Source organism: Oncorhynchus clarkii, chromosome 3, assembly GCF_045791955.1.
Source record: "Oncorhynchus clarkii lewisi isolate Uvic-CL-2024 chromosome 3, UVic_Ocla_1.0, whole genome shotgun sequence".
Lineage (NCBI taxonomy): Eukaryota > Metazoa > Chordata > Actinopteri > Salmoniformes > Salmonidae > Oncorhynchus > Oncorhynchus clarkii.
In genome coordinates, this window is record NC_092149.1 from 50,175,595 (window position 1) to 50,202,203 (window position 26,609).

Below are 26,609 nucleotides of genomic sequence, written 5' to 3' on the forward strand. Positions count from 1 at the left end.
GACGACTGATCCGTGTAAAGGAAAGAATGAATGGGGCCATGTATCGTGAGATTTTGAGTGAAAACCTCCTTCCATCAGCAAGGGCATTGAAGATGAAACGTGGCTGGGTCTTTCAGCATGACAATGATCCCAAACACACCACCTGGGCAACGAAGGAGTGGCTTCGTAAGAAGCATGTCAAGGTCCTGGAGTGGCCTAGCCAGTCTCCAGATCTCAACCCCATAGAAAATCTTTGGAGGGAGTTGAAAGTCTGTGTTGCCCAGCAACAGCCCCAAAACATCACTGCTCTAGAGGAGATCTGCATGGAGGAATGGGCCAAAATACCAGCAACAGTGTGTGAAAACCTTGTGAAGACTTACAGAAAACGTTTGACCTCTGTCATTGCCAACAAAGGGTATATAACAAAGTATTGAGATGAACTTTTGTTATTGACCAAATACTTATTTTCCACCATCATTTGCAAATAACTTCATTAAAAATCCTACAATGTGATTTTCTGGATTTTATTTTCTAATTTTGTCTGTCATAGTTGAAGTGTACCTATGATGAAAATTACAGGCCTCTCTCATTTTTTAAGTGGGAGAACTTGCACAATTGGTGGCTGACTAAATACTTTTTTGCCCCACTGTATGTGTGTTCTGATGTATTCTACATTGATATATTTTATTAGAAATTATAAACTGGGCTGTTTGTTCCCTAAATGCTAATTGACTGACAGCCACGGTATATCAGACCGTATAACACGGGTATGATTATAATTTTTTTACTGCACTTATTACGTTGGTAACTAGTTTTTAATAGCAATAAGGCACCTCAGGGGTTTGTGGTATATGAACAATATACCACGGCTAAGGACTGTATCCAGGCACTACACGTTGCGTTGTATAGCATATACCGCACACCCTCTGGCCTTATTGCTTAATTATATGAAGTTGGGGCATGTAAAGCTCAGAGCTGAGTATGTGGGCATGTGCGTATGGTGACTGTTCTGCATTGACGTCTAAAATGCTTGGAATTAATCAGCACCTTGGAGAGCGCTGTCCATTTCAGTACCATTGTACTGAGTGTATTCAGGTAAAAACTATGATCCCATATTAACGTCACTTGTTAAATCCACTTCAATCAGTGTAAATGAAATGGAGGAGACAGGTTAAAGAATGATTTTTAAGCCTTGAGACAATTGAGACATGGATTGTGTATGTGTGCCATTCAGTGAAGGGCAAGACAAGATTTAAGTGGGGTATGGTAGTAGGTGCCAGGAGCGCCGGTTTGTGTCAAGAACTACAACGCTGCTGGGTTTTTCACACTTAACAGTTTCCCGTGTGTCTCAAGAATGGTCCAACACCCAAAGGATATCCAGCCAACTTGACACAAATCCGGGAAGCATTGGAGGGGGGGGGGGGGGCAACTCAATATGAAGAATGTGTCCTTAATGTTTTTTCACTCAGTGTGTAGTAGGCTACCTGGCTGTTTCATTTGTCTTCTGTGCTGTTACGCTGGTTGCCATTTTTTCCCCCTCATTTGTCCTGGTATTTTGATGTGTGTTCGGTTGCTGTTGTAAGGCAGGTCCTCACAAGACATCACCGGCAACAATGTCGCCTATGGGCACAAACCCACTGTCGCTGGACCAGACGAGACTGGCAAAAAGTGCTCTTCACTGACGGGTCGCAGTTTTGTCTCACCAGGGGTGATGGTCGGATTCGCATTTATCATCAAAGGAATGAGCGTTACACCGAGGCCTGTACTCTGGAGCGGGATCGATTTGGAGGTGGAGGGTCCGTCATGGTCTGGGGTGGTGTGTCCCAGCATCATTGGACTGAGCTTGTTGTCATTGCAGGCACTCTCAACGCTGTGCGTTACAGGGAAGACATCCTCCTCCCTCACGTGGTACCCTTCCTGCAGGCTCATCCTGACATGACCTTCCAGCATGACAATGCCACCAGCCATACTGCTCGTTCTGTGTGTGATTTCCTGCAAGACAGGAATGTCAGTGTTCTGGGACGTCTGGGACCTGTTGGATCGGAGGGTGAGGGCTAGGGCCATTCCCCCCCAGAAATGTCCGGGAACATGCAGGTGCCTTGGTGGAAGAGTAGGGTAACTTCTCACAGCAAGAACAGGCACATCTGGTGCAGTCCATGAGGAGGATATGCACTGCAGTAGTTAATGCAGCTGGTGGCCACACCAGATATTGACTGTTATGTTTGATTTTGACCCCCCCCCCTTTGTTCAGGGACACATTACTCTATTTCTGTTAGTCACATGTCTGTGGAACTTGTTCAGTTTCTCTCTCAATTGTTGAATCTTGTTATGTTCATACAAATATTTACACATGTTAAGTTTGCTGAAAATAAACGCAGTTGACAGTGAGAGGACGTTCCTTTTCTTGCCGAGTTTATATGGTGTGCTTCTGCAGTGACACTGAACAAAAATAAACGCAACATGCAACAATTCAAGATTTTCCTGAGTTACAGTTCATATAAGGAAATCAGTGAATTGAAATAAATAAATTAGGCCCTAGTCTATAGATATAACATTACTGGGAAAACATATATGCATAAGTAGGGGCATGGATCAGAAAATCAGTCAGTATCTGGTGACCACCATTTGCCTCATGCAGCACAACACATTTCCTTTCGCATCAGGCTGTTTATTGTGGCCTGTGGAATGTTGTCTCAATACTCTTCAATGGCAAAGTTCGAAGATGCTAGATATTGGTGGGAACTGGAACACGCCGTCATACATGGTGATCCAGAGCATCCCAAAAATGCTCAATTGGTGACGTGTCTGGTGAGTGTGCAGGCCATGGAAGAACTGGGACATTTTCAGCTTCCAGGAATTGTTTACAAATCCTTGAATTATCATAATGAAACATGAGGTGATAGCAGCAGATAAATGCACGGCAATGGGCCTCAGGATTTCATCAATTTATTTCTGTGCATTCAAATTGCAATCAATAAAATGTTTTTTATCCGTAGCTTATGCCTGCCGATACGATAACCCCACCACCACCATGGGGCTCTCTGTGTACAACACTGACGTCAGCAAACATCTCGCCCACATAACGACCATCTGCCCGGGCCAGTGGCCATCAAAGGTGAGCATTTGCCCACTGAAGTCGGTTACGACACTGAACTGCAGTCAGTTCCTGGCGAGGACGACGAGCATGCAGATGAGCTTCCCTGAGACGGTTTCTGACATTTTGTACAGAAATTCTTTGGTTGTGCAAACCCACAGTTTCATCAGCTGTCCGGACGGCTGGTCTCAGATGATCTCGCAGGTGAAGAAGCCGAATGTGGAGGTCCTGGACTGGCGTGCTTACAAGTGGTCTGCAGTTATGAGGCCGGTTGGACTTACTGCCAAACTCTCTAAAATGATGTTGGTGGAGGCTCATGATAGAGAAATTAACATTAAATTATCTGCCAACAGCTCTGGTGGACATTCCTGCAGTCAGCATGCCAATTGCAGTCAGCATGCTCCCTAAAAAACTTGAGACATCTGTGGCATTGTATTGTGTTACAAAACGGCACATTTTAGAGTGGCCTTTTATTGTCCCCAGCACAAGGTGCACCTGTGTAATGATTATGCTGTTTAATCGGCTTCTTGATATGCACAGCTATACGGAGCTCTCTGCATTGTTACACAATTTGTGGAGGCACACGGCGATGGAGTACAGAACTTATTTTGGCCTCTGCATGCCTCCGGATGTGCCGCAATTGCGTCACACCCTACATACAGAGCTTCCGACCACATTTTCGGGTCAAGCATAAATTGGCTTTTAAATCAGCACCGGAGAGCGCTGTCCATTTCAGCACAACTATATAGTAGGCTACCTGGCTGTTTGTGCTGCTATCTTGTGTTTGACACTTTTTTTCATGTGTTCCAGTACCTCAGAACCCCCCCGGTTCACCCCCCACTCACGATCAATTTTGCCACCTCACGATTTACAAATAAAGCCCAGATAAAAGAATACCGGTACACACATATTGACTAAAAAGAATGCTATCAAAAAGCTAATACACATGGCAAATCTGTGGCCTTTGAATCTTAACTTGAATTTTCCCCTTCCGTAATTGATGGCAAGGGATTACAACTTACAACGACTCATAATAATGGGGTGGATCTATTTAGCGCTTTTCACCAGGGGGAATTTGGTCCCAAGTCAGCACCTAGACAAGATTCTTGTGAGAATACAAAAATCCCTTCATCAACTCTAACATGTTGCATATGGTGGAAGCATTTTGGAGGAACATTTTATGTTTTCTGTCTCACCCACTGCTAATCCAATACTGACATAGCAACTCTGTCAGAAATAATTGACCATAATCCTGTTACTCCAGCTCTTATGTTTGACATTTCTAAATTATTTGTGAACTATGACATTAATGATCCAATGGGCCCAACCTTTGTTAAATCGAATTGGACAATCCTTGAGACCTTTAAACAGCTTGAATCAAACGATAATAAAGGCCTATTTTCTCTCGGAAGGAACGGGTGGGCTGTAAACTGTACCGTCTTATTTACCAGCTAAAGAAGGTAAGTTGGATGAAAGTACCATACTAGGAGAACGAGCGAGAAATATTCTAGTGCTTAAATCCTTTTTAACAAGCCAATGAACTTTCACTGCTTGTTCAACTGCAACACCAGGACCAGGGAAATGCTGACATGTTTTCCTCTAAAGAAATTTATCCTCACAATGTCATCATCATAAGTGTTAATAAGGGGATTTGCTAAAAATGTCAGCTTGTGCAAAGAAAAGTCATGTTTCTTCAAGCTAATTACTGTCTGGAAACCCTCAAAAGGTTCAAACTCAGTTTGTTTTGCTCAAACAAATTATTTGCATCCGCTCTTGTCGATCGCTTAGCCAGGTAACATGGAGAGGGTCGATCTCCTCACCAAACATCCAAACAAAAGGTGTTCCTTAGGGATCAGTGCTGGGTCCCCTAATGTTGTGAAGGTTTTACATTTGTCTTTTTCAACTCAAGATTACATTTGTCAATTTACCTACCACAATGGCGCGATCTATTAATTTCATATTCTACCCTACCTGGAGTGAGTCGGATTTGAAACCCGTTGGCCACAAGCCTGGGATCAGAGAAGGCCACTCCACTCATCTCAGGACTTCCCTTCTCCATGTTCCAGAGAACCTGAGTACACCCACTCGGAAACTAGAAAAACACAAGAACATATTAATCAAGGATACCAAATCTGTACCTGATACCAAATGGGACATTGTAGTACTTGTTTCAATGAATCTCACAGTAATCCAAAAATGAATTAGTATGTAATTATTGAAAAACTACACAGTTTTATTTATAAGTATATCAGGTAAATAGCAAACTGTGAAATGAAGTGTAACTAGATACATAAGGGGTGCTACATAATGACCAGATTATAGAATGCGCCATGAAATCGCTCTGAACTTATGAGCTGAGAACAAGATCGTCTCAATGTTCCCCTTTTTCTGTCAGGTGAGAAATTGGAGTGATATGTCACCCATCTGTTAACTGTATAGGGTTCTTCAGGATCGCTGCGGGAAGTATATTATTCTGCAGAAGTCTCCTAAACAGCAAGGCCTCCTCCACCCGAAGCAGATTTAACAACATGAGCTTTCTACCAAATAAAACGACCCAGGCGCTTTGAGAGGCCAAGCCGTTTACAAGCCTGAGGCCCCGAAGTCTTGGGACGCTCTGGGACGAAAGGCGATTAAGCCGCTGCCTGAGGGCAACCACACTGAACGGCAGGGGTTGTGAGGGCTTGGGCCTGGGGCTTCTCTTCTTCTGGAGTTGGGAGGAGAAGAGCTGGTCCAGGACCGGCTGGTTAGAAGGCAGGTCCTTGTGTTTCTAGCCCTGGGGCCGACTCAGCGGGGAGCCCAGACTGAGCCCCCTCTCGGGCTCTCTCACACCTCGATCTGAGGCCAGCTTGACTCTGGAGGTCATAGCGTTCCAGGTGTTTCTTTGCCTTATCTTCATACCTGCAAAGACCAGAAACCCTTTAGCCAATTAAGAAATGGTATATTATCATCTCCTGAAAGAAAGAAAAAACAAGTACTCGTCACATTGTAGTACTGCTTTTTTCAGAATCATTATTTATATACATGTTCTACTGTTTTCCCACAAAATAAAAAGAAACAAAGAAAACTGCACATTTCTCAAGGGAAGCAACCTAACACGAGTTCTTCATTAAGGCCTCTAGGGCTCTCTGTTTTGTAAGACATGGATATAATATGCCTCTCTCTGTAACAGTCATTTGTATCTATTTCCTCCCCTCTTATGTGGCTGTACAACTTGGAACGTCAGTTTGCACACGTCTGACCGCATTAAAGTGCCTGGCTACAGGGGGCTTCTCGTCACCAGTTCTGATGTTGCACTTGTGCTCTGTAATACAAACGTTCAATTCCCTCTTAGACTTTCCAACATAATAATAGCCACAAGAGCACTTGATAGTAAATGGACCACAAATGTTGTTTTCATTCCCGTATGAGGGTGAAGAAAGAAATCACCATTGGTCATTGCATTACAGTTCACACAATTATGACATCACAGTTCACACAATTATGACATAGAAAATTGCCAGGGGGGAGGTTATACAGAAAATGTTGAAGGGGTACATATTAATCTGCTATTACCAGGCCGTCCCTTAGGTTTCTAGCACGTTTAAAAGCGAATCGAGGGATAGTCTGAAAAGCCTGACCAACAGAGGGGTCCGTAGAGAGAACATGCCAATGCTATTTAATGGAAGATTTAACAGCCAGAGACATAGGGGAATAAGTACTAGGGCTGTCCCCAACTAAAAACAAAATCTTGGTCGACCGAATGTCTGTTCTTTCGACCAATACCTAGGTGTCTGGCTAGACTGTAAACTCTCCTTCCAGACTCATAAGCATCTCCAAACCAAAATTAAATCTAGAATCGGCTTCCTATTTCGCAAATAAAGCCTCCTTCACTCACGCTGCCAAACATACCCTCGTAAAAGTGACTATCCTACTGATCCTCAACTTCAGGCGATGTCACTTACAAAATAGCCTCTAACACTCTACTCAGCAAACTGGATGCAGTCTATCACAGTGCCATCCGTTTTGTCAACAAAGCCCCATATACCGCCCACCACTACGACCTGTATGCTCTCGTCGTCTGACCCTCGCCACATATTTGTCGCCAGACCCACTGGCTCCAGGTCTTCTATAATTGTTTGCTAGGTAAAGCTCCGCCTTATCTCAGCTCACAGATCACCATAACAACACCCACCCGTAGCAAGCGCTCCAGCAGGTATATCTCACTGGTCATCCCCCAAGCCAACACCTCCTTTGGCCACCTTAAATTCCAGTTCTCTGCTGCCAATGACTGGAACGAATTGCAAAAATTGCTGAAGTTGGAGACTTATATTTCCCTCACTAACTTTAAGCGTCCGCTATCTAAGCAGCTTACCGATCTCTGCAGCTGTACACAGCCCATCTGTAAATACCCCATCCAACTACCTACCTCATCCCCATATTGCTTTTATTTACTTTTTTTTGTTCCTCTTTTGCACACCAGTATTTCTACTTGCACATCATCTGCAGATTTATCACTCCAGTGTTAATTTGCTAAATTGTAATTACTTTGCTACTATGGCCTATTTTTGCCTTCCCTCCTTACTCCATTTGCACACATTGTATATAGATTTTTCTATTGTGTTATTGGTTAAATAAAGGTGAAAAAAATAAAAATAATAATAATCGTTTGGTCAAAATATTTAAACGTGTATTTTTCCATATACACAACCTATATGTTTAATAAAATCAACTATATATGCATTGAGCTTGTCTGATGCTATAAAGATTGTAGAGGAATACAAATACCTGGGTGTTCTCTTGGACAATACGCTTCAGTGGAGTAAATGTACAGACCTGATCGACAAAGAGTCAACCGAGACTGTACTTTCTCAAAAAGCTGGGATCTTTTAATGTTGACTGTACTAACTCTGTTTTTACAAATCTTTCATTGAGAGTATTTTAACTTTTTGTATTGTTTGTTGGTTTGGCAATGCCACTGTCAACCAGAGATCTATGCTGAGAAGGATTATCACCACAGCAAGCAAGGTGCTTGGAGTCAAACAGACAGGCCTGGATGAGATCTTTTAAGGTCAGGGCCTTCCGCAAGGACCACAAAATCATTTTAGACCCAAGCCACCCGGAATTTGAACTACTTCCCACTCAGCGCAGGTATTGGGCTCCCCTCAGCATGAAAAACAGAACAAGACAATAATTTGTGCCAGGCGTGATATCCCTCCTAAATAGCTTGGGCTAATGTTCCTATCGACCCAGTAAGGCCAGCAGGCTAGTCTCTTATTATTGGTATGCAACTGTTATGGAAGCTGTATTGTCAATTTGTTTTGTATTTAAACACTGCAACAAAATGTCCCCATGGGAACAATAAAGTCAATAAAGTTAAGCTCACTGTTCGATGAAATAAGACACTAATGACTCAAGAGGGAGCCAGAGATAAAGATCAAATTAAAAATTAAAAATTAAACTTAACCTGTGCAGAACATCCTCCTCCCGCTCCTACTGGCTTTCACAGATTCAGATTTCAAGCAGACCACCATAGCCCCTGTGCCCAAGGAAGCGAAGGTAACCTGCCTAAATGATTAACGCCCCATGAAGTGATTTGAAACCAGCATACTCCCGGATACCCTATACACCCACTTCAATTCGCATACTGCCCCAACAGATCCACAGATGACGCAATCTCAATCGCACTCCATACTGCCTTTTCCCATCTGGACAAAAGGAACACCTATGTGAGAATGCTGTTCATTGACTACAGCTCAGAGTTCAACACCATAGTGCCCACGAAGCTCATCACTAAGGACCCTGGGACTCAACACCTCCCTCTGCAACTGGATCCTGGACATCCTGATGGGCCGCCCCCAAGTGCTAAGGGTAGGCAACAACACGTCTGCCATGCTGATCCTCAACACTGGGCCCCCTCAGGGTTGTGTACTTAGTCCCCTCCTGTACTCCCTGTACACCCACGTCTGTGTGGCCAAACGACTCCAACACCATCATTAAGGTTGCTGACGACACAAGTGGTAGGCCTGATCACCAACAACGATGACACCGCCAATAGGAAGGAGGTCAGAGACCTGGCAGTGTGGTGCCAGGACAACAACCTCTCCCTCAACGTGAGCAAGACAAAGGAGCTGATCGTGGACTACAAGAACAGGCCCCCATTAACAGCGACAGGACTGTTGTGGAGCAGGTCGAGAGTTTCAAATTCCTTGGTGTCCACATCACCAACGAACTATCATGGTCCAAACAAGCCAAGACAGTCGAAGAGGGCACGACAACACCTTTTCCCCCTCAGAAGATTTGGCATGGGTCCCCAGATCCTCAGTTCTACAGCTGCACCATCGAGAGCATCCTGACCGGTTGCATCACTGCCTGGTATGGCAACTGCTCGGCATCTGACTGTAAGGCGCTACAGAGGGTAGTGCGTATGGCCCAGTACATCACTAGGGCCAAGCTTCCTGCCATCCAGGACCTACACTACCGTTCAAAAGTTTGGGGTCACTTAGAAATGTCCTTGTTTTTGAAAGAAAATCATTTTTTGTCCATTTAAAATAACATCAAATTGATTAAATACAGTGTAGACATTGTTAATACATTTCAAAAAAACGTTTTTAATTTGTCATTATTTATTTATTTCACCTTTATTTAACCAGGTAGGCAAGTTGAGAACAAGTTCTCATTTACAATTGCGATCTGGCCAAGATAAAGCAAAGCAGTTCGACACATACAACGACACAGAGTTACACATGGAGTAAAACAAACATACAGTCAATAATACAGTATAAACAAGTCTATATACGATGTGAGCAAATGAGGTGAGATAAGGGAGGTAAAGGCAAAAAGGCCATGGTGGCCAAAAAGGCCATACAATATAGCAAGTAAAACACTGGAATGGTAGATTTGCAATGGGAGAATGTGCAAAGTAGAAATAAAAATAATGGGGTGCAAAGGAGCAAAATAAATAAATAAATAAAATACAGTAGGGAAAGAGGTAGTTGTTTGGGCTAAATTATAGGTGGGCTATGTACAGGTGCAGTAATCTGTGAGCTGATCTGACAGTTGGTGCTTAAAGCTAGTGAGGGAGATAAGTGTTTCCAGTTTCAGAGATTTTTGTAGTTCGTTCCAGTCATTGGCAGCAGAGAACTGGAAGGAGAGGCGGCCGAAGAAAGAATTGGTTTTGGGGGTGACTAGAGAGATATACCTGCTGGAGCGTGTGCTACAGGTGGGAGATGCAATGGTGACCAGCGAGCTGAGATAAGGGGGGACTTTACCTAGCAGGGTCTTGTAGATTACATGGAGCCAGTGGGTTTGGCGACGAGTATGAAGCGAGGGCCAGCCAACGAGAGCGTACAGGTCGCAATGGTGGGTAGTATATGGGGCTTTGGTGACAAAACGGATTGCACTGTGATAGACTGCATCCAATTTGTTGAGTAGGGTATTGGAGGCTATTTTGTAAATGACATCGCCAAAGTCGAGGATTGGTAGGATGGTCAGTTTTACAAGGGTATGTTTGGCAGCATGAGTGAAGGATGCTTTGTTGCGAAATAGGAAGCCAATTCTAGATTTAACTTTGGATTGGAGATGTTTGATATGGGTCTGGAAGGAGAGTTTACAGTCTAACCAGACACCTAAGTATTTGTAGTTGTCCACGTATTCTAAGTCAGAGCCGTCCAGAGTAGTAATGTTGGACAGGCGGGTAGGTACAGGTAGCGATCGGTTGAAGAGCATGCATTTAGTTTTATTTGTATTTAAGAGCAATTGAAGGCCACGGAAGGAGAGTTGTATGGCATTGAAGCTTGCCTGGAGGGTTGTTAACACAGTGTCCAAAGAAGGGCCAGAAGTATACAGAATGGTGTCGTCTGCGTAGAGATGGATCAGAGACTCACCAGCAGCAAGAGCGACCTCATTGATGTATACAGAGAATAGAGTCGGTCCAAGAATTGAACCCTGTGGCACCCCCATAGAGACTGCCAGAGGTCCGGACAGCAGACCCTCCGATTTGACACACTGAACTCTATCAGAAAAGTAGTTGGTGAACCAGGCGAGGCAATCATTTGAGAAACCAAGGCTGTCGAGTCTGCCGATGAGGATGTGGTGATTGACAGAGTCGAAAGCCTTGGCCAGATCAATGAATACGGCTGCACAGTAATGTTTCTTATCGATGGCGGTTAAGATATCATTAAGGACCTTGAGCGTGGCTGAGGTGCACCCATGACCAGCTCTGAAACCAGATTGCATAGCAGAGAAGGTATGGTGAGATTCGAAATGGTCGGTAATCTGTTTGTTGACTTGGCTTTCGAAGACCTTAGAAAGGCATGGTAGGATAGATATAGGTCTGTAGCAGTTTGGGTCAAGAGTGTCACCCCCTTTGAAGAGGGGGACGACCGCAGCTGCTTTCCAATCTTTGGGAATCTCAGACGACACGAAAGAGAGGTTGAACAGGCTAGTAATAGGGGTGGCAACAATTTTGGCAGATAATTTTAGAAAGAAAGGGTCCAGATTGTCTAGCACGGCTGATTTGTAGGGGTCCAGATTTTGCAGCTCATTCAGAACATCAGCTGAGCAGATTTGGGAGAAGGAGAAATGGGGAAGGCTTGGGCGAGTTGTTGTGGGGGGTGCAGTGCTGTTGACCGGGGTAGGAGTAGCCAGGTGGAAAGCATGGCCAGCCGTAGAAAAATGCTTATTGAAATTCTCAATTATGGTGGATTTATCAGTGGTGACAGTGTATCCTATCTTCAGTGCAGTGGGCAGCTGGGAGGAGGTGTTCTTATTCTCCATGGACTTTACAGTGTCCCAGAACTTTTTTGAGTTAGTGTTGCAGGAAGCAAATTTCTGCTTGAAAAAGCTAGCCTTGGCTTTTCTAACTGCCTGTGTATAATGGTTTCTAGCTTCCCTGAACAGCTGCATATCACGGGGGCTGTTCGATGCTAATGCAGAACGCCATAGGATGTTTTTGTGTTGGTTAAGGGCAGTCAGGTCTGGGGAGAACCAAGGGCTATATCTGTTCCTGGTTCTAAATTTATTGAATGGGGCATGTTTATTTAAGATGGTTAGGAAGGCATTTTTTAAAAATATCCAGGCATCCTCTACTGACGGGATGAGATCAATATCCTTCCAGGATACCCCGGCCAGGTCGATTAGAAAGGCCTGCTCGCTGAAGTGTTTCAGGGAGCGTTTTACAGTGATGAGTGGAGGTCGTTTGACCGCTGACCCATTACGGATGCAGGCAATGAGGCAGTGATCGCTGAGATCTTGGTTGAAAACAACAGAGGTGTATTTAGAGGACAAGTTGGTTAGGATGATATCTATGAGGGTGCCCGTGTTTAAGGCTTTGGGGAGGTACCTGGTAGGTTCATTGATAATTTGTGTGAGGTTGAGGGCATCAAGTTTAGATTGTAGGATGGCTGGGGTGTTAAGCATGTTCCAGTTTAGGTCGCCTAGCAGCACAAGCTCTGAAGATAGATGGGACGCAATCAGTTCACATATGGTGTCCAGAGCACAGCTGGGGGCAGAGGGTGGTCTATAGCAGGCGGCAACGGTGAGAGACTTGTTTTTAGAGAGGTGGATTTTTAAAAGTAGAAGTTCAAATTGTTTGGGTACAGACCTGGATAGTAGGACAGAACTCTGCAGACTATCTTTGCAGTAGATTGCAACACCGCCCCCTTTGGCAGTTCTATCTTGTCTGAAAATGTTGTAGTTTGGAATTAAAATGTCTGAATTTTTGGTGGTCTTCCTAAGCCAGGATTCAGACACAGCTAGAACATCCGGGTTGGCAGAGTGTGCTAAAGCAGTGAATAGAACAAACTTAGGGAGGAGGCTTCTAATGTTAACATGCATGAAACCAAGGCTATTACGGTTACAGAAGTCGTCAAAAGAGAGCACCTGGGGAATAGGAGTGGAGCTAGGCACTGCAGGGCCTGGATTCACCTCTACATCGCCAGAGGAACAGAGTAGGAGTAGAATAAGGGTGCGGCTAAAAGCAATAAGAATTGGTCGTTTAGAACGTCTGGAACAGAGAGTAAAAGGAGGTTTCTGGGGGCGATAAAATAGCATCAAGGTATAATGTACAGACAAAGGTAAGGTAGGATGTGAATACAGTGGAGGTAAACCTAGGTATTGAGTGATGAAGAGAGAGATATTGTCTCTAGAAACATAATTGAAACCAGGAGATGTCATTGCATGTGTGGGTGGTGGAACTAATAGGTTGGATAAGGTATAATGAGCAGGACTAGAGGCTCTACAGTGAAATAAGCCAATAAACACTAACCAGAACAGCAATGGACAAGGCATATTGACATTAAGGAGAGGCATGCTCAGTCGAGTGATCAAAAGGGTCCAGTGAGTGGAGAGGTTGGTTGGGGGTCACGGCGATTTAGACAGCTAAATCGGTAGCAAGTTAGCATAGGAGCAAGCTAGCATAGAATGGAGGTCTGTTATTAGCCAACTCTTGCGTTCCGTCAGTAGATTAGTGGGTTTCCGTGTGGTAGAGGGGATTAATCCAAATCACACAACAACAACAAAAATAAAAACAATAGATATAGTTATAGAGGCCCAAGAAGAAAAATAAATAAATAAATAAATAAAAATACAATAAAATAAAAATTGTCCGATTGTCTATTCAGATAGCAGCCGATAAGATAGCCAACGGCTAGCAGGCCGCAGATGGGCGCCCAGGCAACGTTGCGCCGGAGGAGCCAGCCGGACAATTCCCTCGGGTAGACAACGTCGGCAGTCCAACTGTGAAGGCCCGGTGGGGCTCCGCGTAGGCAGCAAAACGGGTCCGGATAGGTGACTGCAGCCCAGGAGTGATTGATGGAACTCTTCAGCTGGCTAGCTCCGGAACAATTGATGTTAGCTCCGGAATCGACGAAAGCCGATAGTCACACGGATAGCAGCTAGCTAGCTGTGAGATCCAGGTATGGATGTCCAGAGCCAGCGGCCGAAATCCGGTATGTTCCGTTCCGAGCCGCGCTGCACCGCGCCGTACAAAACTGGCGATAGATTCTCGAGCCAAAGGACAGCCGATGACCACAAACCGTGGTTAGCTGAGTACTAACGATTAGCCAGTAAATAAGCTAACTAGCTTCTGAACCAGCTTCAGAGTAGCTTATTATGGGGTATTGTGTGTAGATGGATTAAATTGTTTGTTTTCTCATCAATTTTAGAATAAGCCTGTAAAGTTCTGAATACTTCCCGAATACGCTGTAAAGTTACTAAATGATTGTAGCGGGTTTACTAACGCGTTAGATCTCTTAGCTATTTTGACTATGACGTTACTTTAGCTAATATGGTGACAACAATGTAGACTGTGTATAGCAGTTATTGTTTGGCTTAGAAGGGTTTTTTCGCCTGGTCACATACAGCTGATGTGTTGTGCATTAAAGTCCACAAACAAAGGGAAAAGATGAGAGGAGGAGAGCGCGGATGTGACAAAGAATACAACGTGGCTGTTATGAATGTGAACTGTGTTTACGTGTGACCAGGGGTTCATTTTGCCGATTATGTTGAAAAACATTTAAGTGGAAGCAATAGAAACTCTCGTTTGCAACTGTTGGACTAATTATTATAGCCTAGATCAGTTAGATGCAGGCAAGGCGGTATTGAATGTGTCGCTGTCTGTCCACTTAATGTTCTCTCGACCTGTGCACCTACGTTGTAATCTTTCGTTCATAGACTAGGTTGTAGCAACCTCATGATGGGTACAGGGAAAATTAGAGTATCATGTAGTAGCCTAAACCTATCAATGTTACATTGAACTGGGTGAAGGGAATATGAATGACAGTCATCCAATATGCTGTAATAGAAATAAGGTCATGCTCATTAAAAAATACAATTGTCCTCCCTCATCTGAAATGGCACAGACTGCCATTGATTGAATTTAGTCTTCAAGATCAAATCCAACTTTATTTGTCCCATGTGCCGAATACAACAAGTGTAGTAGACCTTACCGTGAAGTGCTTACTTACAAGTCCTTAACCAACAGTGCAGTTCAAGAAAGAGTTAAGAAAATATTTACCAAATAAACTAAAACAAAAACACAAAATAACAATAACGAGGCTATATACAGGGGGTACGGCTACCGAGTCTATGTGGAGGGGTACAGGTTTGTCAAGGTAATTTGTACATGTAGGTAGGGGTAAAGTGACGATGCATAGATAAAATAGTGAGTAGCAGCAGTGTATAAAACAAATGGAGGGGAGGGGGGCTCAATGGAAATAGTCCGGTGGCCATTTGATTAATTGTTCAGCAGTCTTACGGCTTGGGGGTAGAAGCTGTTAAGGAGCCTTTTGGTCTTACTGTAAACTTGGTGCTCCAGTACTGCTTGCCGTGTGGTAGCAGAGAAAACAGTCTATGACTTGGGTGACTAACTCCACCTAGTATATACACTACCATTCAAAAGTTTGGGGACACTTAGAAATGTCCTTGTTTTTGAAAAATCACATTTATTTGTGCATTAAAACAACATGAAATTGATCAGAAATACAGTGGACATTGTTAATGTTGTAAATGACTATTGTAGCTGGAAACGGCTGATTTTTAATGGAATATCTACATAGGCGTACAGAGGCCCATTATCAGCAACCATCACTCCTGTGTTCCAAAGGCACGTTGTGTTAGCTAATCCAGGTTTATCATTTTAAAAGGCTAATTGATCATTAGAAAACCCTTGCAATTATTTTAGCACAGCTGAAAACTGTTGTTCTGATTTAAAGAAGCTAGTTGAGTATCTGGAGCATCAGCAGTTGGGGGTTCGATTACAGGCTCAAAATGGCCAGAAACAAAGAACCAGAAACCAGAAAATGTTGTTTCTCATGGTCTGAGAGCCTTTAAGCAAATTTCAAGCGGGATTTCATGTGCCTTTAAAAGTGGAGTGGCCTCCATCTGGCCACTACCATAAAGGCCCGATTGGTGGAGTGCTACTGAGATGGTTGTCCTTCTGGAAGGTTCTCCCATCTCCACAGAGGAACTCTGTCAGAGTGAGCATCGGGTTCTTGGTCACCTCCCAAAGGCCTTCTCCCCCGATTGCTGAGTTTGGCCGGGTGGCAAGCTCTAGGAAGAGTCTTGGTGGTTCCAAACTTCTTTCATTTAAGAAGGATGGAGGAATCTGTGTTCTTGGGGACCTTCAATGCAACAGAAATATTTTGGTACGCTTCCCCAGATCTGTGCCTCAACACAAGCCTGTCTTTGAGCTATACAGACAATTCCTTCAACCTCATGGCTTGGTTTTTGCTCTGATATGCACTATCAACTGTGAGACCTTATATAGACAGGTGTGCGCCTTTCCATATCAAGTCCAATCAATTTAATTTACCACAGATGGAGACCAATCAAGTTGTAGAAACATCAAACATCAAGGATGATCAATGGAAACAGGATGCACCTGAGCTCAATTTCGAGTCTCATAGCAAAGGGTCTGAATACTTTTGTAAATAAGGTATTACTATTTTATTATTTTTATAAGTAAAAAAAAAAAAATCACTTTATATTTTTGGGGTATTGTGTGTAGATTAAGGACTTTTTATTTAATCCATTGTAGAATAGTGCTGTAATGTAACAATGTGGGGAAAAGGTATGTTTTATTTTTAACAAGACAATCTTAACAAGAACATTTTCTTAACAAGAATATTTCCCAGGACATCGACATTTCTTATATGGGCAGAAAGCATAAATTCTTGTTAACTTAATCAAACTGCACTGTTGAATTTACAGTAGCTATTACAGTGAAAAATACCATGCTATTGTTTGAGGAGAGTGCACAAAAAAACCTTTATCACGGCAACTGGTTTGATACTGTACATTCACCTCGAAGGTAAATAATGTACTTCCATTCAGTAATCTTGCACTGATTTGTCATCCTGAGGGTCCCAGAGATAAAATGTAGCATAGTTTTGTTATTGACTTGTTAATTGTTTACTCCATGTGTAACTCTGTGTTGTCTGTTCACACTGCTATGCTTTATCTTGGCCAGGTCGCAGTTGCAAATGAGAACTTGTTCTCAACTAGCCTACCTGGTTAAATACAGGTGAAATAAAAAATAAAATAAAAAAACATTTTTATATTCAAATGTAGGAACTGGGTTCTAAAGTTTGAAGTTTGAACCCCTGTTGTTTCTAAGTCTATGGAAGGGGGTGAGAACCATGATCCTCCTAGGTTTTGTATTGAAGTCAATGCACCCAGAGGAGGACGGAAGCTAGCTATCCTCCGGCTACACAATGGTTCTACTCTACAGAGTGCTGTTGAGGCTACTGTAGACCTTCATTGCAAAACAGTGTTTTAATAAATTATTTGGGAGATATGAATATATTTAGTATAGATTTATCTAAAAATAACATTTTAAATGTGTTAAAAAAATATATGAAATTCACTGAGGATGGCACTCCCCTTCCTCCTTTGAAAAGCCACCAATGAAAACCATATAGCATCAGACTGACGAGGTGAAAAAACTGATTGTTTGACTATTGTAACATTATTTAGATACTTAAAATGTTACCTGAGAAACCACAGGCTCCATCTACAAATTACCTGGCTCCATCTGCACCTTTGTTTAAGAAACTCAATATCTTGTCTATTTACGACGTTAATGTACAACAATTATGTACTTTCATCTACAAATACTCCTTCCTCCCAGACTGTTTACATAAACCATTCAATGGACTATTCCAGGTTAATTCTGAAATCCATCTATTGACCACCAGACACTGTGATAACCTTCACCTTCCCCACTGCCGCACCTCACATTGTATCTGATAGAGAATTGACTGAGGTACCATACTCTGGAATTCTTATCTTCACATTGTCAAATCACCATCATCCCTCAATAACTACAAGCTTAAACTGGGGGTCAGCCTGATGAACCAAACTACCCAATTTGATTATGTATACTGAGTATATCTGAGTGTGTCTGAACAAACTTTTTTGTTTGTACATATATTTGTGGTGTGGTTTTCATAAGCCCTTTTGCACTTCCAACCTCAACTGCACACCATTTTTACCAGTTTTATATCAGTTCGTTTTGTATTTGACTTTTCTTTAGTGCGAATAAATAAAACCTACGAATAAATAAAACCTTCCATACCCAAATGGTGAAACACTAAATGTGATGTTCTTTTTTCGACTGTGCATGCATGAAACGAACATTATGGAAAACATGCCTCGCACTAAGTCACAGTTAGTAGTAGAATAATGTATTGGCAAGAATTTGGCACCGTCAACTTTAAGAAGGTTACTAAGAAAGTTCAGCCAGACACAAGTCAGTATTCGACGCCCATCCGTGTCTAAGGACGTCGGGAGATGACGGGGAAGCCGGACACTAGGGGCAACAGGGATCCATTTCACCTTACTCACTTCGAAATTTGACGTTTGGAACAACTTGGCAATTTGACGTTTGAGAAACATGGATGAACGTCTAATTGTGACGTGAGACTGTGAGAGCTTGTTAGGAAAGTTAGCCTAATCATTTAAACCACCTAAATATATTTCCTTTACATTTAGTATTTGAAACTCAAACATTAATTCCCATCTGCTTTTTCTATAATGCTGCAGAATCTGTATCATTCTCCATACCTTATATTCCAATGCATCAAACATTAGGGGCGGCAGGTAGCCTAGTGGTTAGGTTGCAAGATCAAATCCCCGAGCTGACAAGGTAAAAATCTGTCGTTCTGCCTCTGTTCCTAGGCCATCATTGAAAATAAGAATCTGTTCTCAACTGACTTGCCAAGTGAAATAAAGGTAAAATAAAATAAAACAAATAAAAAGTTACACATGCCCACCATGGTGTTGGGTAGCTGCTGACATTTGAGAACTCATCTAGTTTAGAAATCAAACTCTGGTCATGTTATTGCAGAGCACATTGTATACATTTTTTGACCAGCTGTTTTTAGAGAAGATTGTAATTGTAATTGTAAGGTAGCTATAATGTTAGTTTTTAAACCTCCATTCTAGCATACACGACACACACATTTTTCAATCGACATGCTTTTATTTGGGTTTCTATGCTAATTATATAACTGAAATGTTTCTTTAAGCTAGTTACTTAAAATTGTATAAATATAACCATGCCAACACATGATTCAAACATGTAATTCACCAACAGAGAGGGAACTAATGAAACACTGGCTTCGTCAGCAGGCAATTTTACATTTACAGTAGCTTGCTAGGCTAATCAAACTAACATTAGCCAGCCTCAATAAATTGGCTAAGTGGTCAATGAAGTTAGTGCTTCATTTGATCAAGACAATGTTCATTGCAAGCTGTATTTTTCAAGTGCACTCAAACAGATATGGATCTTATTTCAGTCATTACACACAGACAGCAGCTTGAGTTTTCATGCGAGGCTGTGTTTCAATGACTGTATATCTGCATTTACATCTTAGATAGAAGCCGGCCATTGGCTGCCTTCATCACGAGGGGTATGTACAGGAGTTCTGATTGGTTCCAATTTTTGCAAATGTGCCTGTGCAGACAGTGTTGAAAAGTACTTTTTATGAAAATGTGCAAGACTTGAAGGTGCCAACAAATTTTATAGTCTTTATAACAATGTTTCACTGATATACAAAAGAAAAATCTGCTCCCTCGAAGGAGATCAATCAACTTCACGTTTTTCGGCTTTCTGCCCACCACCTAGAATATTGAGGCATTCCATAATGGATGCCTCAGAAGAATCTGCAGAATTTTCTGGCAAAATAAAAACCCACCAAAGACGAACTCTACAGGAAGACCAAAAGCCAGAGCATCACATACCAAAATCAAGATAAGAAGAATGCGTTCGCTTGGCCATGTTTTCCGGATGGAGCAAGATAGCATCCCAAAATTTGCCCTAAGGTGGACCGCCAGGGAAAAGAGAACCTGGAAGACCTAAAACTACTTGGAGCAGAACTGTGACGGACAAGCTGGCCAAGATGAACCTCTCGTGGGGGCGAGGCACAACACGTGGCCAAGGACAGAGAGTGGCTGAAGGAACTCATTGTAGCCTTATGTCCCCATAGGGGAAGAAGGAGTAAGTAAGTATAATGTAGATTGTCAATCAATTAAGCCCAAAAGGTTGTAATACTACAATGACATAATATTGCTGCTAATGCCTCTGGACCTTTCATCAGAGGGCAATGAGACGAAATCCCAGGTGTGCCACTGCTGCTATGTCCTAGAGGTAAGGTCAACTAAATTACACTCATAAAAAGCCTGCTTTGGTGTAAGGGGGTAAAGGCAATTGAATCTGCTAACTTGCACTCCCATACGCTTCAATGTAAATGATTATTTTGATATTATGGCACGGCATCCACACATGCAACTGACCTGTGTTACTAGGTTTCACGTGAGAGCGATAACGATTCCTAGAAGTGGCGTGCCCCTTAACTGTGGGGTCGAAAAAGGAGCCAAATATTTGCCTCGTCTTATTTCACGTTTAAGACAGCGGTAACACAAGGTGGGATTCTAAACAGATGTCTTTTTCCATACACTCGTCCATACCTTACATAAGTTCCACACGTAGGCTAGCGCTGAGACACATTTTCCGTCCTTTCAATGACTTTAAACTGGTATGCAGTGATCCACGATAATTGGGTGGAGTGCTTTCGGTAGAGGGTAATGATGCTATTCCATGATGCTGGTTGAGTTGTTCAGTCTCCGTGGATGTAGATCAGAAGATAATGCCATTTATGATTTGTTTTACTGGCATGTGAATGTACATCTGGATGTTGTTAGAAAAGAAAAAGAAAAGGGGGATACCTAGTCAGTCCGTTGTACAACTGAAGGCATTCAACTGAATTGTGTCTTCCTCTTTTAACCCAACCCCTCTGAATCAGAGAGGTGCGGGGGGCTGACTTAATCGACATTCACGTCTTCGGCGCCCAGGGAACAGTGGGTTAACTGACTTGCTCGGGGGCAGAGCAATAGATTTTTACCTTGTCAGCTCTGGGATTCGATTTTTTCCGAAGGTCCCTAATGGCAGTACGACGTGCATTGCGTATCTTTGATATGGGGCGGCAGGTAGCCTAGTGGTTAGAGCGTTGGATTAGTAACCGAAAGGTTGCAAGATTGAATCCCAGAGCTTACAAGGTAAAAATCTGTTGTTCTGCCTCTGAACAAGGCAGTTAACCCACTGTTCCTAGTCCGTCATTGAAAATAAGAATTTGTTCTTAACTGACTTGCCTAGTTAAATAAAGGTAAAATAAAAAATAAAAAAACGTCCAATTTAAAACAATTCTTCACTAGTAGGGAAGCACAAAGGTGAGTGACCTCTCTCGTGCTGAATCATGAGTCACGCAGACCCTATTACAGTGTGCTGTACTATACAGATACCACTGAAAATCATGGTTGTGGAAAGCTGTGGAAAGGCAATTAAGGGTCACAAAATGTAAGGTTTGTGTAACTTCCTAAAGTTTCACATTTTCTTATAAAATGTTTAATTGCATTTTCTGAATTTTATTCATATTAGTTTCGTTCTCCTACATCTTATTTTTATTAAGCGAAATACTCGAACTTGTTCATAATTTATATACTGAGCAAAAATATAAATGTGTTGGTCCCATGTTTTATGAGCTGAAATAAAAGATCCCAAACACAGCAAAGGCTTATTTCTCTCATATGTTGTGCACAAATTTGTTTACATCCCTGTTACTGAGCATTTCTCCTTTGCCAATCCATCCACCTGACAGGTGTGGCATATCAAGAAGCTGATTAAACAGAATGATCATTAAACAGGTGTACCTTGTACTGGGGGCAATAAAAGGAGACTCTAAAATGTGCAGTTTTGTCACACAATCCAATGCCACAGAAGGTGCAATTGGCAAGCTAAATGCAGGAATGTCCACGAGCTGTTGCCAGAGAATTGAATATTAATTTCTCTACCATAAGCCGCCTCCAACATCATTTTAAAGAATTTGTCAGTACGTTTAACCTCACAAACACAGACGATGTGTAACCACACCAGTCCAGGACCTCCACATCCAGCTTCTTCACCTGCGGGATCGTCTGAGACCAGCCACCCGGACAGCTGATGACACTGAGGAGTATTTCTGTCTTTAATAAAGCCCTTTTGTGGGGAAAACCCATTCTGATTGGCTGGGCCTGGCAACCAAGTGGGTGGGCCTATGGCTGGGCCTTGCCCAATCATGTGAGATCCATAGATTAGAGCCTAATTAATTTATTTCAAATCGTTGAAATTATTGCGTTTATATATTTGTTCAGTATAATTCAAGAAATGTGGCCCATCTTATGCACTTGCTGATTTTCCTTACAACATCTTGATTACGAACAAGCCGCACCAGACGGGCAAGACAAAGGAGAGGGTTAGTGTGTGTCCACATACAGAATATTAAATTTATTAACCGTCTGACCAGCAAAATACCTTTGAGTGCTCAAGATGCATGGCATACTTTGGAAAAAGGAGATATTTCATGCAGAATACCTGTTTTACAGTGGAAAATATTGACCATGTAACCTAGTAATCAGATGCAGTCTGGAAAATATAAACATAGCTCATATTAACAATTCTGTCTGGGTAGCAACATGAATAAGCCAAGCAAAATTTCCAGGGCCATATTTTACACATGCAAGTGACAGGTCAATCTTTCTTTTTTTTGCCTTGCTAATAATAACAAATGGAAACTGCTTCGAAGGTAAAGTCTGGAAACTCACTTCTTTCGGTCCTCCTCCCCCAGGTTTTTCCATCTCTCCTGCACGGCAGAGGTGATGTCCTGGAGGCTTGCTGCGGGCTTCTCCTGGAGAACCTCTGCCCGGGTCTCCCTCTCAAACAGGCAGCGGGGGACAGGGGGGGGGGGGTCCTCATGGTACGGCTACTGATCAGGTTGTAGGCCTTCAGTGACGCACGCTTCTCCGTTATAGCGTTGGACACCTTTTTGCCAGGGCTGCTATGATCCTTGGCCTGGACCAGGCCCAGGTCACTGCTGCATCCGGTGGGCAGGTGGACCTTGACAGACTGCCGTGCCTCGGCTCCACCTCACTGCTGATAACTGCTCAACGTCTTTGTCAGGATCTTGGTCATGGCGGTTGAGCCTCTCCAGGCCTTTGGCTGGGCCTGGATTTGTTATCTCGCTGCAGGTCAAAGCAATTTCATCTTCCAATAGTGGAAAAGTCAAAGACCCCTGGGATTTGGTTGACTATCCAGTCTTCAGAGGAAGAGGAGGAGCTAGTGTTTACTGTCTGGTCACCAGCCACTACCCTGGATGGAGAGCCATCACTGCAGCCAAATGGCGCTTTGTCCACCGTGACACTGTGCTCCATAAGACTGTCCTCTACGTCAGCGTTTCCCCTACAGTTGCCCAGTGATAATGGGCAACTGTAGGCATCTTCTCCAGTGACTGGTGGAGCCTCAGCAGGAGACCCCGAACCAGGGCCTTACAAGGAAACCAACAGCGTCTCCAATGCACCCAGCACAGCCTCCTAACAGTCACAGTCTCTGTGAGAAATAACATAACACACTAATGCCCATGCTGTTCACTTTCCCTTCTTTACAGGCAGTGGCTGTGCACCCAGGTAACTGCACATTTAGTTAATGTGGTTAATTACAGCACTGGTCAGCTCCTCCTATTTCAAATGGTGGTGGCTAAGGAACTGATTGGCAACTTATTGTTTACTCTCAGCGCTTTCTATTTTTTATCACAGAAAATCCATCAAGTTCTTTTGAGGAGAGAAACGAGATAGTTGGACAAAGGGTAGAGGGACAGTAACGTTAGCTAGCCAAAGCAAGTGAATGGATTCCTTGCTGTACCGTAGAAGCTACATGTAGGGAAATCATACATTTGCTAACTGGATCTTGCATCGCATATATGCAGCTGAATCGGTCCGAAAGCTGAGAAGGATAAATTGACTGGAAACTGGTTCTGCAGCTACTATCCGTTTTTATACATCTTTTGAACATCCTCAGTCGTATTTAGTTTCCCCTAAGTTTAGTATTCTTTCAACCAAAGATCATAGAAAGATAGTGGTAGTGGAACATGAATCTGTCCGCAAGGAAATTGAGAAGAAAAAAAAGAGAAAACGGAAACCTTGTTCTGGTGCAGAATCTGGGTCTTCTTGGGGGGGTCAGGTTGACGCCTACAGTGGATGCGGGAACAGCGATGTTGAGCATCATAGTGGGATAACGGCTGCGGCAGAGTCTGCCGGGTACTGAGCCAGGTAGTGCTGCCGGACCACCTGATGGTCAAGCAGAGAGAACGTAACAGAACTGCAGCGGTGATCCTATGGGCCATGCTTCACAGTGACAGTGTTGTAGCATTTACATAACAAAGTGACTTCATCAATGACAGAGAGAGCTACATTTGGGATAACAGACAGGCCTATGTGAGGACAAAGTGATACTTGAGAGGACCACAATGGAAATAAGCCTTCGTTGCTGTCTTCAACTGGAGCGGCATCACATATGTATTTTTAATCTTCAGGTAAATAAAACACTGTTTTTTTTTATTTTTTTATGTATAATTATAAATGTCTTCCTTGGACGACTTGTGTGAACGTAGGGTAAACGAAGAGTGAATGTAACACGTGAATACTCACTGGACAACGAAGAGAACAAATATCCACATCTAAAATACTTCGTCCAAGCAATTTGAGAAGCTATTGTTTGTTGAACACCTCTATCATATTTGGCTGCATATTTTTCTTTACCCAAACCACAACAAACATCTGAGACGCATGTACATTTCATGAACACAAAAAGCATGTTTTTAACTTCATGATATTCTTTTCTGGTGGACAGGTCGATCATTCAAAGATAGATGTTTTGCTGGGGTTACTGGAGCTTGATAAAGAGCCATCCATACCAGGTTTGGGAAAGAATTGATCTATCACAATCTGTTAAAAGAAATCAAATCAACATAATAACTGGGGAACCATTTCAGTGAAAAACAAAATTATATTTTCTATATTTGTATTTCGGTCCCACTTCATTCCAAGTGGCTCTGCCTATTAACATCCATAGTACACAGGCAGGTAGAATGTTATGTAGACATTTTTACATAGCTACTGTAGTTACAAACATGCTTTTTGCATAATTTGTAACAATATGTAGCTATCCACACTGTACTTACAAGGCATCTGTCATTTAAACACCATGTAAAAATACAGAATGCTAAAGGGATAGTTCACCCAAATTTCAAAATTACTTATTTGTTTCCTTCTATGGACAAGGAGAGACAATTCTCTATGCTTTCATTGTTTACCTAGGCACTGCACTGTCACCAACTGCTTACAATAATGTTTTCTTACCAAAAACAAGACACCCAATATTAACATGTTTAAAATGTCACAGCCAAACCATGTTAACTTCAAACCAAGTTATTGAAAAATACAATCTCATGGACTTTGAGATTTTAAAATCGATTCATGTCGGATCCGCAAGGTTTTTAAATCTTAAAAGGATTCACGTTTTTTTTTCTCCCCAACACAAACACATAACACGCTGTAGACACTTTGAAAAAGTTTGAACAACCAATGACATCCAAATGCTGTTGCCTTCTAAACTCGAAGAAAACAGTTTATGTTGACAAGTGTTGGTGAAAAGAGAAACTGCTCCAAATGACTTAATTAGCTAATCTCTCACTGCATGACTCGGGCAAACAATTCTAAAATAAACAAGCTTCGCAGTTGACGAGCTTCAGGGTCATACAACTGGAGTTTTAAACTCTCTAATTACTGCCATTGAGACCTTGATAATAGCTGTGTACTTTGCCATTACAGCATTTGTCAATTACTGTGATACAGTTGATCCTGCCTGCTGACGGCCTGGCCATGAAGGAGCCTTATTATTCCATTCTGAGTCGTGTAGAGGCATCTGGGCCTCATTGGCAGCAGTGTTCACTGCCACAGGACCCTGCTCTGGTAATTAGAAAAGCAGCACAGAAAAACTGACCAAGGTTCACTGTCGATAAATTTAAAGCTAAGTCTCTTAAACTCTCGATTTGTTCACTCAATCAAGGAGTGATTACGAGTATGGACTTTTTCCCCCCAATAATATTTTTTATACAAAAATTTGTTAAAACAATTCTATCTTGCCTAAAGTGATAAAATACTTCAGAAAGATAATAGGCACGAGAAGAAAAGGGAAATAATAAAACAAACCAAGTCAGAACTCTGAGGCTTGTGAAATCTGAAAGAAGATCTACCTAAATCTGCAAAACAGAGGTCCTAGGTTTGACACAAAGTCCTAAGATTGATGCAAACGTTTCTCAGGTGACATGAGCAATAGGCCGGGGCTGTGTTCCGCAGTCCGTCTGCACACGTCTTCACGTGTCACACCCATGAGCCCGGAACTGGAACACATCTCGGCTTGGCGTCCTACCTGATGACTGATCATCTTTTCCTGGCTAATGACTGATTATTCAAGCAGATCTCTCACCGCATAAATTAAGAGGGTGGGACATTCTAAGAATTGTTGAGAGAAAAGTACAATAAATTGGTACACAAAAACATTTCCTTATCTGGCAAATGATGTTCATGAGCCAGACCTATGGCTAATATTATATAACAGGCAAGAGGGGAACAAATTGCAAAGCAATCACTGTGGCTGGGCTATATATAGTGCTGTACCACAAAACCAAGC

General features: G+C 42.6%; 1 pseudogene; it reads right to left on the reverse strand.

Moving 5' to 3' along the window:
- Positions 1 to 2,392: 2,392 nt before the first annotated feature.
- LOC139385623 (PMS1 protein homolog 1-like) overlaps positions 2,393 to 26,609 on the reverse strand; it is a 30,992-nt pseudogene continuing 6,775 nt past the window's right edge.